The sequence below is a fragment of the Macaca fascicularis genome, chromosome 15, assembly GCF_037993035.2.
Source record: "Macaca fascicularis isolate 582-1 chromosome 15, T2T-MFA8v1.1".
Taxonomy (NCBI): domain Eukaryota; kingdom Metazoa; phylum Chordata; class Mammalia; order Primates; family Cercopithecidae; genus Macaca; species Macaca fascicularis.
Genome location: NC_088389.1, coordinates 27,344,346 through 27,357,753, shown reverse-complemented (window position 1 = coordinate 27,357,753; position 13,408 = coordinate 27,344,346).

The window sequence follows — 13,408 nt, the reverse complement described above, 5'->3', positions numbered from 1 at the left end:
TGAAATATCTGTTCTCAGATTCCACAGAAATAAGGCTAGCAAAGAGATCCACGAAATACAGATGTAACTCTGTGAGATGAATTAACAGAACACTCAGCAGTTTCTCAGAAAGCTTCTTTCCAGATTTCATCTGAGGATATTTCCTTTTTCACCATAGCCCTCTATGGGCTTCCAAACTATCACTTTGCCAATTCCACAAGAACTGTCTTAGCGAAAGGCTTCTTGAGGGGAAAGTTGTAACTCTGTGACATGATTTCACAGAACACAAAGAAGTTTCTCAGAAAGCTTCTTTCTCTTTGTTATCGGAGGATATTTCCTTTGGCCCTATAGTCTTCAAAGGGATCCGAAATATCAGTTCTCAGATTCCACAGAAATAAGGCTAGCAAAGAGATCCACGAAATACAGATGTAACTCTGTGAGATGAATTAACAGAACACTCAGCAGTTTCTCAGAAAGCTTCTTTCCAGATTTCATGTGAGGATATTTCCTTTTTCACCATAGCCCTCTATGGGCTTCCAAATATCACTTTGCCAATTCCACAAGAACTGTCTTAGCGAAAGGCTTCTTGAGGGGAAAGCTGTAACTCTGTGAGATGATTTCACAGAACACAAAGAAGTTTCTCAGAAAGCTTCTTTCTCTTTGTTATCGGAGGATATTTCCTTTGGCCCTATAGTCTTCAATGGGATCCGAAATATCTGTTCTCAGATTCCACAGAAATAAGGCTAGCAAAGAGATCCACGAAATACAGATGTAACTCTGTGAGATGAATTAACAGAACACTAAGCAGTTTCTCAGAAAGCTTCTTTCCAGATTTCATCTGAGGATATTTCCTTTTTCACCATAGCCCTCTATGGGCTTCCAAATATCACTTTGCCAATTCCACAAGAACTGTCTTAGCGAAAGGCTTCTTGAGGGGAAAGCTGTAACTCTGTGAGATGATTTCACAGAGCACAAAGAAGTTTCTCAGAAAGCTTCTTTCTCTTTGTTATCGGAGGATATTTCCTTTGGCCCTATAGTCTTCAAAGGGATCCGAAATATCTGTTCTCTGATTCCACAGAAATAAGGCTAGCAAAGAGATCCACGAAATACAGATGTAACTCTGTGAGATGAATTAACAGAACACTTAGCAGTTTCTCAGAAAGCTTCTTTCCAGATTTCATGTGAGGATATTTCCTTTTTCACCATAGCCCTCTATGGGCTTCCAAATATCACTTTGCCAATTCCACAAGAACTGTCTTAGCGAAAGGCTTCTTGAGGGGAAAGGTGTAACTCTGTGAGATGATTTCACAGAACACAAAGAAGTTTCTCAGAAAGCTTCTTTCTCTTTGTTATCGGAGGATATTTCCTTTGGCCCTATAGTCTTCAATGGGATCCGAAATATCTGTTCTCAGATTCCACAGAAATAAGGCTAGCAAAGAGATCCACGAAATACAGATGTAACTCTGTGAGATGAATTAACAGAACACTAAGCAGTTTCTTAGAAAGCTTCTTTCCAGATTTCATGTGAGGATATTTCCTTTTTCACCATAGCCCTCTATGGGCTTCCAAATATCACTTTGCCAATTCCACAAGAACTGTCTTAGCGAAAGGCTTCTTGAGGGGAAAGCTGTAACTCTGTGGGATGATTTCACAGAACACAAAGAAGTTTCTCAGAAAGCTTCTTTCTCTTTGTTATCGGAGGATATTTCCTTTGGCCCTATAGTCTTCAAAGGGATCCGAAATATCTGTTCTCAGATTCCACAGAAATAAGGCTAGCAAAGAGATCCACGAAATACAGATGTAACTCTGTGAGATGAATTAACAGAACACTCAGCAGTTTCTCAGAAAGCTTCTTTCCAGATTTCATCTGAGGATATTTCCTTTTTCACCATAGCCCTCTATGGGCTTCCACACTATCACTTTGCCAATTCCACAAGAACTGTCTTAGCGAAAGGCTTCTTGAGGGGAAAGCTGTAACTCTGTGAGATGATTTCACAGAACACAAAGAAGTTTCTCAGAAACCTTCTTTCTCTTTGTTATAGGAGGATATTTCCTTTGGCCCTATAGTCTTCAATAGGATCCGAAATATCTGTTCTCAGATTCCAAAGAAATAAGGCTAGCAAAGAGATCCATGAAATACAGATGTAACTCTCTGAGATGAATTAACAGAACACTCAGCAGTTTCTCAGAAAGCTTCTTTCCAGATTTCATCTGAGGATATTTCCTTTTTCACCATAGCCCTCTATGGGCTTCCAAATTATCACTTTGCCAATTCCACAAGAACTGTCTTAGCGAAAGGCTTCTTGAGGGGAAAGCTGTAACTCTGTGAGATGATTTCACAGAACACAAAGAAGTTTCTCAGAAAGCTTCTTTCTCTTTGTTATCGGAGGATATTTCCTTTGGCCCTATAGTCTTCAATGGGATCCGAAATATCTGTTCTCAGATTCCACAGAAATAAGGCTAGCAAAGAGATCCACGAAATACAGATGTAACTCTCTGAGATGAATTAACAGAACACTCAGCAGTTTCTCAGAAAGCTTCTTTCCAGATTTCATCTGAGGATATTTCCTTTTTCACCATAGCCCTCTATGGGCTTCCAAACTATCACTTTGCCAATTCCAAAGAACTGTCTTAGCAAAAGGCTTCTTGAATGGAAAGCTGTAACTCTGTGAGATGATTTCACAGAACACAAAGAAGTTTCTCAGAAAGCTTCTTTCTCTTTGTTATCGGAGGATATTTCCTTTGGCCCTATAGTCTTCAATGGGATCCGAAATATCTGTTCTCAGATTCCACAGAAATAAGGCTAGCAAAGAGATCCACGAAATACAGATGTAACTCTGTGAGATGAATTAACAGAACACTAAGCAGTTTCTCAGAAAGCTTCTTTCCAGATTTCATCTGAGGATATTTCCTTTTTCACCATAGCCCTCTATGGGCTTCCAAATATCACTTTGCCAATTCCACAAGAACTGTCTTAGCGAAAGGCTTCTTGAGGGGAAAGCTGTAACTCTGTGAGATGATTTCACAGAGCACAAAGAAGTTTCTCAGAAAGCTTCTTTCTCTTTGTTATCGGAGGATATTTCCTTTGGCCCTATAGTCTTCAAAGGGATCTGAAATATCTGTTCTCAGATTCCACAGAAATAAGGCTAGCAAAGAGATCCACGAAATACAGATGTAACTCTCTGAGATGAATTAACAGAACACTCAGCAGTTTCTCAGAAAGCTTCTTTCCAGATTTCATCTGAGGATATTTCCTTTTTCACCATAGCCCTCTATGGGCTTCCAAACTATCACTTTGCCAATTCCACAAGAACTGTCTTAGCGAAAGGCTTCTTGAGGGGAAAGTTGTAACTCTGTGACATGATTTCACAGAACACAAAGAAGTTTCTCAGAAAGCTTCTTTCTCTTTGTTATCGGAGGATATTTCCTTTGGCCCTATAGTCTTCAAAGGGATCCGAAATATCAGTTCTCAGATTCCACAGAAATAAGGCTAGCAAAGAGATCCACGAAATACAGATGTAACTCTGTGAGATGAATTAACAGAACACTCAGCAGTTTCTCAGAAAGCTTCTTTCCAGATTTCATGTGAGGATATTTCCTTTTTCACCATAGCCCTCTATGGGCTTCCAAATATCACTTTGCCAATTCCACAAGAACTGTCTTAGCGAAAGGCTTCTTGAGGGGAAAGCTGTAACTCTGTGAGATGATTTCACAGAACACAAAGAAGTTTCTCAGAAAGCTTCTTTCTCTTTGTTATCGGAGGATATTTCCTTTGGCCCTATAGTCTTCAATGGGATCCGAAATATCTGTTCTCAGATTCCACAGAAATAAGGCTAGCAAAGAGATCCACGAAATACAGATGTAACTCTGTGAGATGAATTAACAGAACACTAAGCAGTTTCTCAGAAAGCTTCTTTCCAGATTTCATCTGAGGATATTTCCTTTTTCACCATAGCCCTCTATGGGCTTCCAAATATCACTTTGCCAATTCCACAAGAACTGTCTTAGCGAAAGGCTTCTTGAGGGGAAAGCTGTAACTCTGTGAGATGATTTCACAGAGCACAAAGAAGTTTCTCAGAAAGCTTCTTTCTCTTTGTTATCGGAGGATATTTCCTTTGGCCCTATAGTCTTCAAAGGGATCCGAAATATCTGTTCTCTGATTCCACAGAAATAAGGCTAGCAAAGAGATCCACGAAATACAGATGTAACTCTGTGAGATGAATTAACAGAACACTTAGCAGTTTCTCAGAAAGCTTCTTTCCAGATTTCATGTGAGGATATTTCCTTTTTCACCATAGCCCTCTATGGGCTTCCAAATATCACTTTGCCAATTCCACAAGAACTGTCTTAGCGAAAGGCTTCTTGAGGGGAAAGGTGTAACTCTGTGAGATGATTTCACAGAACACAAAGAAGTTTCTCAGAAAGCTTCTTTCTCTTTGTTATCGGAGGATATTTCCTTTGGCCCTATAGTCTTCAATGGGATCCGAAATATCTGTTCTCAGATTCCACAGAAATAAGGCTAGCAAAGAGATCCACGAAATACAGATGTAACTCTGTGAGATGAATTAACAGAACACTAAGCAGTTTCTTAGAAAGCTTCTTTCCAGATTTCATGTGAGGATATTTCCTTTTTCACCATAGCCCTCTATGGGCTTCCAAATATCACTTTGCCAATTCCACAAGAACTGTCTTAGCGAAAGGCTTCTTGAGGGGAAAGCTGTAACTCTGTGGGATGATTTCACAGAACACAAAGAAGTTTCTCAGAAAGCTTCTTTCTCTTTGTTATCGGAGGATATTTCCTTTGGCCCTATAGTCTTCAAAGGGATCCGAAATATCTGTTCTCAGATTCCACAGAAATAAGGCTAGCAAAGAGATCCACGAAATACAGATGTAACTCTGTGAGATGAATTAACAGAACACTCAGCAGTTTCTCAGAAAGCTTCTTTCCAGATTTCATGTGAGGATATTTCCTTTTTCACCATAGCCCTCTATGGGCTTCCAAATATCACTTTGCCAATTCCACAAGAACTGTCTTAGCGAAAGGCTTCTTGAGGGGAAAGCTGTAACTCTGTGAGATGATTTCACAGAACACAAAGAAGTTTCTCAGAAAGCTTCTTTCTCTTTGTTATCGGAGGATATTTCCTTTGGCCCTATAGTCTTCAAAGGGATCCGAAATATCTGTTCTCAGATTCCACAGAAATAAGGCTAGCAAAGAGATCCACGAAATACAGATGTAACTCTGTGAGATGAATTAACAGAACACTAAGCAGTTTCTCAGAAAGCTTCTTTCCAGATTTCATGTGAGGATATTTCCTTTTTCACCATAGCCCTCTATGGGCTTCCAAATATCACTTTGCCAATTCCACAAGAACTGTCTTAGCGAAAGGCTTCTTGAGGGGAAAGCTGTAACTCTGTGAGATGATTTCACAGAACACAAAGAAGTTTCTCAGAAACCTTCTTTCTCTTTGTTATAGGAGGATATTTCCTTTGGCCCTATAGTCTTCAATAGGATCCGAAATATCTGTTCTCAGATTCCAAAGAAATAAGGCTAGCAAAGAGATCCATGAAATACAGATGTAACTCTCTGAGATGAATTAACAGAACACTCAGCAGTTTCTCAGAAAGCTTCTTTCCAGATTTCATCTGAGGATATTTCCTTTTTCACCGTAGCCCTCTATGGGCTTCCAAACTATCACTTTGCCAATTCCACAAGAACTGTCTTAGCGAAAGGCTTCTTGAGGGGAAAGCTGTAACTCTGTGAGATGATTTCACAGAACACAAAGAAGTTTCTCAGAAAGCTTCTTTCTCTTTGTTATCGGAGGATATTTCCTTTGGCCCTATAGTCTTCAATGGGATCCGAAATATCTGTTCTCAGATTCCACAGAAATAAGGCTAGCAAAGAGATCCACGAAATACAGATGTAACTCTCTGAGATGAATTAACAGAACACTCAGCAGTTTCTCAGAAAGCTTCTTTCCAGATTTCATCTGAGGATATTTCCTTTTTCACCATAGCCCTCTATGGGCTTCCAAACTATCACTTTGCCAATTCCACAAGAACTGTCTTAGCGAAAGGCTTCTTGAGGGGAAAGCTGTAACTCTGTGAGATGATTTCACAGAACACAAAGAAGTTTCTCAGAAAGCTTCTTTCTCTTTGTTATCGGAGGATATTTCCTTCGGCCCTATAGTCTTCAAAGGGATCCGAAATATCAGTTCTCAGATTCCACAGAAATAAGGCTAGCAAAGAGATCCACGAAATACAGATGTAACTCTGTGAGATGAATTAACAGAACACTAAGCAGTTTCTCAGAAAGCTTCTTTCCAGATTTCATGTGAGGATATTTCCTTTTTCACCATAGCCCTCTATGGGCTTCCAAATATCACTTTGCCAATTCCACAAGAACTGTCTTAGCGAAAGGCTTCTTGAGGGGAAAGGTGTAACTCTGTGAGATGATTTCACAGAACACAAAGAAGTTTCTCAGATAGCTTCTTTCTCTTTGTTATCGGAGGATATTTCCTTTGGCCCTATAGTCTTCAATGGGATCCGAAATATCTGTTCTCAGATTCCACAGAAATAAGGCTAGCAAAGAGATCCACGAAATACAGATGTAACTCTGTGAGATGAATTAACAGAACACTAAGCAGTTTCTCAGAAAGCTTCTTTCCAGATTTCATCTGAGGATATTTCCTTCTTCACCATAGCCCTCTATGGGCTTCCAAATATCACTTTGCCAATTCCACAAGAACTGTCTTAGCGAAAGGCTTCTTGAGGGGAAAGCTGTAACTCTGTGAGATGATTTCACAGAACACAAAGAAGTTTCTCAGAAACCTTCTTTCTCTTTGTTATAGGAGGATATTTCCTTTGGCCCTATAGTCTTCAATGGGATCCGAAATATCTGTTCTCAGATTCCAAAGAAATAAGGCTGGCAAAGAGATCCACGAAATACAGATGTAACTCTGTGAGATGAATTAACAGAACACTAAGCAGTTTCTCAGAAAGCTTCTTTCCAGATTTTATCTGAGGATATTTCCTTTTTCACCATAGCCCTCTATGGGCTTCCAAATATCACTTTGCCAATTCCACAAGAACTGTCTTAGCGAAAGGCTTCTTGAGGGGAAAGCTGTAACTCTGTGAGATGATTTCACAGAACACAAAGAAGTTTCTCAGAAAGCTTCTTTCTCTTTGTTATCGGAGGATATTTCCTTTGGCCCTATAGTCTTCAAAGGGATCGGAAATATCTGTTCTCAGATTCCACAGAAATAAGGCTAGCAAAGAGATCCACGAAATACAGATGTAACTCTGTGAGATGAATTAACAGAACACTAAGCAGTTTCTCAGAAAGCTTCTTTCCAGATTTCATGTGAGGATATTTCCTTTTTCACCATAGCCCTCTATGGGCTTCCAAATATCACTTTGCCAATTCCACAAGAACTGTCTTAGCGAAAGGCTTCTTGAGGGGAAAGCTGTAACTCTGTGAGATGATTTCACAGAACACAAAGAAGTTTCTCAGAAAGCTTCTTTCTCTTTGTTATCGGAGGATATTTCCTTTGGCCCTATAGTCTTCAAAGGGATCCGAAATATCAGTTCTCAGATTCCACAGAAATAAGGCTAGCAAAGAGATCCACGAAATACAGATGTAACTCTGTGAGATGAATTAACAGAACACTCAGCAGTTTCTCAGAAAGCTTCTTTCCAGATTTCATGTGAGGATATTTCCTTTTTCACCATAGCCCTCTATGGGCTTCCAAATATCACTTTGCCAATTCCACAAGAACTGTCTTAGCGAAAGGCTTCTTGAGGGGAAAGCTGTAACTCTGTGAGATGATTTCACAGAACACAAAGAAGTTTCTCAGAAAGCTTCTTTCTCTTTGTTATCGGAGGATATTTCCTTTGGCCCTATAGTCTTCAAAGGGATCCGAAATATCAGTTCTCAGATTCCACAGAAATAAGGCTAGCAAAGAGATCCACGAAATACAGATGTAACTCTGTGAGATGAATTAACAGAACACTCAGCAGTTTCTCAGAAAGCTTCTTTCCAGATTTCATGTGAGGATATTTCCTTTTTCACCATAGCCCTCTATGGGCTTCCAAATATCACTTTGCCAATTCCACAAGAACTGTCTTAGCGAAAGGCTTCTTGAGGGGAAAGGTGTAACTCTGTGAGATGATTTCACAGAACACAAAGAAGTTTCTCAGAAAGCTTCTTTCTCTTTGTTATCGGAGGATATTTCCTTTGGCCCTATAGTCTTCAATGGGATCCGAAATATCTGTTCTCAGATTCCAAAGAAATAAGGCTAGCAAAGAGATCCACGAAATACAGATGTAACTCTGTGAGATGAATTAACAGAACACTAAGCAGTTTCTCAGAAATCTTCTTTCCAGATTTCATCTGAGGATATTTCCTTTTTCACCATAGCCCTCTATGGGCTTCCAAATATCACTTTGCCAATTCCACAAGAACTGTCTTAGCGAAAGGCTTCTTGAGGGGAAAGCTGTAACTCTGTGAGATGATTTCGCAGAACACAAAGAAGTTTCTCAGAAAGCTTCTTTCTCTTTGTTATCGGATGATATTTCCTTTGGCCCTATAGTCTTCAATAGGATCCGAAATATCTGTTCTCAGATTCCAAAGAAATAAGGCTAGCAAAGAGATCCATGAAATACAGATGTAACTCTCTGAGATGAATTAACAGAACACTCAGCAGTTTCTCAGAAAGCTTCTTTCCAGATTTCATCTGAGGATATTTCCTTTTTCACCATAGCCCTCTATGGGCTTCCACACTATCACTTTGCCAATTCCACAAGAACTGTCTTAGCGAAAGGCTTCTTGAGGGGAAAGCTGTAACTCTGTGAGATGATTTCACAGAACACAAAGAAGTTTCTCAGAAACCTTCTTTCTCTTTGTTATAGGAGGATATTTCCTTTGGCCCTATAGTCTTCAATAGGATCCGAAATATCTGTTCTCAGATTCCAAAGAAATAAGTCTAGCAAAGAGATCCATGAAATACAGATGTAACTCTCTGAGATGAATTAACAGAACACTCAGCAGTTTCTCAGAAAGCTTCTTTCCAGATTTCATCTGAGGATATTTCCTTTTTCACCATAGCCCTCTATGGGCTTCCAAATTATCACTTTGCCAATTCCACAAGAACTGTCTTAGCGAAAGGCTTCTTGAGGGGAAAGCTGTAACTCTGTGAGATGATTTCACAGAACACAAAGAAGTTTCTCAGAAAGCTTCTTTCTCTTTGTTATCGGAGGATATTTCCTTTGGCCCTATAGTCTTCAATGGGATCCGAAATATCTGTTCTCAGATTCCACAGAAATAAGGCTAGCAAAGAGATCCAAGAAATACAGATGTAACTCTCTGAGATGAATTAACAGAACACTCAGCAGTTTCTCAGAAAGCTTCTTTCCAGATTTCATCTGAGGATATTTCCTTTTTCACCATAGCCCTCTATGGGCTTCCAAACTATCACTTTGCCAATTCCACAAGAACTGTCTTAGCGAAAGGCTTCTTGAGGGGAAAGCTGTAACTCTGTGAGATGATTTCACAGAACACAAAGAAGTTTCTCAGAAAGCTTCTTTCTCTTTGTTATCGGAGGATATTTCCTTTGGCCCTATAGTCTTCAATGGGATCCGAAATATCTGTTCTCAGATTCCACAGAAATAAGGCTAGCAAAGAGATCCACGAAATACAGATGTAACTCTGTGAGATGAATTAACAGAACACTAAGCAGTTTCTCAGAAAGCTTCTTTCCAGATTTCATCTGAGGATATTTCCTTTTTCACCATAGCCCTCTATGGGCTTCCAAATATCACTTTGCCAATTCCACAAGAACTGTCTTAGCGAAAGGCTTCTTGAGGGGAAAGCTGTAACTCTGTGAGATGATTTCACAGAGCACAAAGAAGTTTCTCAGAAAGCTTCTTTCTCTTTGTTATCGGAGGATATTTCCTTTGGCCCTATAGTCTTCAAAGGGATCCGAAATATCTGTTCTCTGATTCCACAGAAATAAGGCTAGCAAAGAGATCCACGAAATACAGATGTAACTCTGTGAGATGAATTAACAGAACACTTAGCAGTTTCTCAGAAAGCTTCTTTCCAGATTTCATGTGAGGATATTTCCTTTTTCACCATAGCCCTCTATGGGCTTCCAAATATCACTTTGCCAATTCCACAAGAACTGTCTTAGCGAAAGGCTTCTTGAGGGGAAAGGTGTAACTCTGTGAGATGATTTCACAGAACACAAAGAAGTTTCTCAGAAAGCTTCTTTCTCTTTGTTATCGGAGGATATTTCCTTTGGCCCTATAGTCTTCAAAGGGATCCGAAATATCTGTTCTCAGATTCCACAGAAATAAGGCTAGCAAAGAGATCCACGAAATACAGATGTAACTCTGTGAGATGAATTAACAGAACACTAAGCAGTTTCTTAGAAAGCTTCTTTCCAGATTTCATGTGAGGATATTTCCTTTTTCACCATAGCCCTCTATGGGCTTCCAAATATCAATTTGCCAATTCCACAAGAACTGTCTTAGCGAAAGGCTTCTTGAGGGGAAAGCTGTAACTCTGTGAGATGATTTCACAGAACACAAAGAAGTTTCTCAGAAAGCTTCTTTCTCTTTGTTATCGGAGGATATTTCCTTTGGCCCTATAGTCTTCAATGGGATCCGAAATATCTGTTCTCAGATTCCACAGAAATAAGGCTAGCAAAGAGATCCACGAAATACAGATGTAACTCTCTGAGATGAATTAACAGAACACTCAGCAGTTTCTCAGAAAGCTTCTTTCCAGATTTCATCTGAGGATACTTCCTTTTTCACCATAGCCCTCTATGGGCTTCCAAACTATCACTTTGCCAATTCCACAAGAACTGTCTTAGCGAAAGGCTTCTTGAGGGGAAAGCTGTAACTCTGTGAGATGATTTCACAGAACACAAAGAAGTTTCTCAGAAAGCTTCTTTCTCTTTGTTATCGGAGGATATTTCCTTCGGCCCTATAGTCTTCAAAGGGATCCGAAATATCAGTTCTCAGATTCCACAGAAATAAGGCTAGCAAAGAGATCCACGAAATACAGATGTAACTCTGTGAGATGAATTAACAGAACACTAAGCAGTTTCTCAGAAAGCTTCTTTCCAGATTTCATGTGAGGATATTTCCTTTTTCACCATAGCCCTCTATGGGCTTCCAAATATCACTTTGCCAATTCCACAAGAACTGTCTTAGCGAAAGGCTTCTTGAGGGGAAATGTGTAACTCTGTGAGATGATTTCACAGAACACAAAGAAGTTTCTCAGAAACCTTCTTTCTCTTTGTTATCGGAGGATATTTCCTTTGGCCCTATAGTCTTCAATGGGATCCGAAATATCTGTTCTCAGATTCCACAGAAATAAGGCTAGCAAAGAGATCCACGAAATACAGATGTAACTCTGTGAGATGAATTAACAGAACACTAAGCAGTTTCTCAGAAAGCTTCTTTCCAGATTTCATGTGAGGATATTTCCTTTTTCACCATAGCCCTCTATGGGCTTCCAAATATCACTTTGCCAATTCCACAAGAACTGTCTTAGCGAAAGGCTTCTTGAGGGGAAAGCTGTAACTCTGTGAGATGATTTCACAGAACACAAAGAAGTTTCTCAGAAACCTTCTTTCTCTTTGTTATAGGAGGATATTTCCTTTGGCCCTATAGTCTTCAATGGGATCCGAAATATCTGTTCTCAGATTCCAAAGAAATAAGGCTGGCAAAGAGATCCACGAAATACAGATGTAACTCTGTGAGATGAATTAACAGAACACTAAGCAGTTTCTCAGAAAGCTTCTTTCCAGATTTCATCTGAGGATATTTCCTTTTTCACCATAGCCCTCTATGGGCTTCCAAATATCACTTTGCCAATTCCACAAGAACTGTCTTAGCGAAAGGCTTCTTGAGGGGAAAGCTGTAACTCTGTGAGATGATTTCACAGAACACAAAGAAGTTTCTCAGAAAGCTTCTTTCTCTTTGTTATCGGAGGATATTTCCTTTGGCCCTATAGTCTTCAATGGGATCCGAAATATCTGTTCTCAGATTCCAAAGAAATAAGGCTAGCATAGAGATCCACGAAATACAGATGTAACTCTGTGAGATGAATTAACAGAACACTAAGCAGTTTCTCAGAAAGCTTCTTTCCAGATTTCATCTGAGGATATTTCCTTTTTCACCATAGCCCTCTATGGGCTTCCAAATATCACTTTGCCAATTCCACAAGAACTGTCTTAGCGAAAGGCTTCTTGAGGGGAAAGCTGTAACTCTGTGAGATGATTTCGCAGAACACAAAGAAGTTTCTCAGAAAGCTTCTTTCTCTTTGTTATCGGATGATATTTCCTTTGGCCCTATAGTCTTCAATAGGATCCGAAATATCTGTTCTCAGATTCCAAAGAAATAAGGCTAGCAAAGAGATCCATGAAATACAGATGTAACTCTCTGAGGTGAATTAACAGAACACTCAGCAGTTTCTCAGAAAGCTTCTTTCCAGATTTCATCTGAGGATATTTCCTTTTTCACCATAGCCCTCTATGGGCTTCCAAACTATCACTTTGCCAATTCCACAAGAACTGTCTTAGCGAAAGGCTTCTTGAGGGGAAAGCTGTAACTCTGTGAGATGATTTCACAGAACACAAAGAAGTTTCTCAGAAAGCTTCTTTCTCTTTGTTATCGGAGGATATTTCCTTTGGCCCTATAGTCTTCAAAGGGATCCGAAATATCTGTTCTCAGATTCCACAGAAATAAGGCTAGCAAAGAGATCCATGAAATACAGATGTAACTCTCTGAGATGAATTAACAGAACACTCAGCAGTTTCTCAGAAAGCTTCTTTCCAGATTTCATCTGAGGATATTTCCTTTTTCACCATAGCCCTCTATGGGCTTCCAAACTATCACTTTGCCAATTCCACAAGAACTGTCTTAGCGAAAGGCTTCTTGAGGGGAAAGCTGTAACTCTGTGACATGATTTCACAGAACACAAAGAAGTTTCTCAGAAAGCTTCTTTCTCTTTGTTATCGGAGTATATTTCCTTTGGCCCTATAGTCTTCAAAGGGATCCGAAATATCAGTTCTCAGATTCCACAGAAATAAGGCTAGCAAAGAGATCCACGAAATACAGATGTAACTATGTGAGATGAATTAACAGAACACTCAGCAGTTTCTCAGAAAGCTTCTTTCCAGATTTCATGTGAGGATATTTCCTTTTTCACCATAGCCCTCTATGGGCTTCCAAATATCACTTTGCCAATTCCACAAGAACTGTCTTAGCGAAAGGCTTCTTGAGGGGAAAGCTGTAACTCTGTGAGATGATTTCACAGAGCACAAAGAAGTTTCTCAGAAAGCTTCTTTCTCTTTGTTATCGGAGGATATTTCCTTTGGCCCTATAGTCTTCAAAGGGATCCGAAATATCTGTTCTCTGA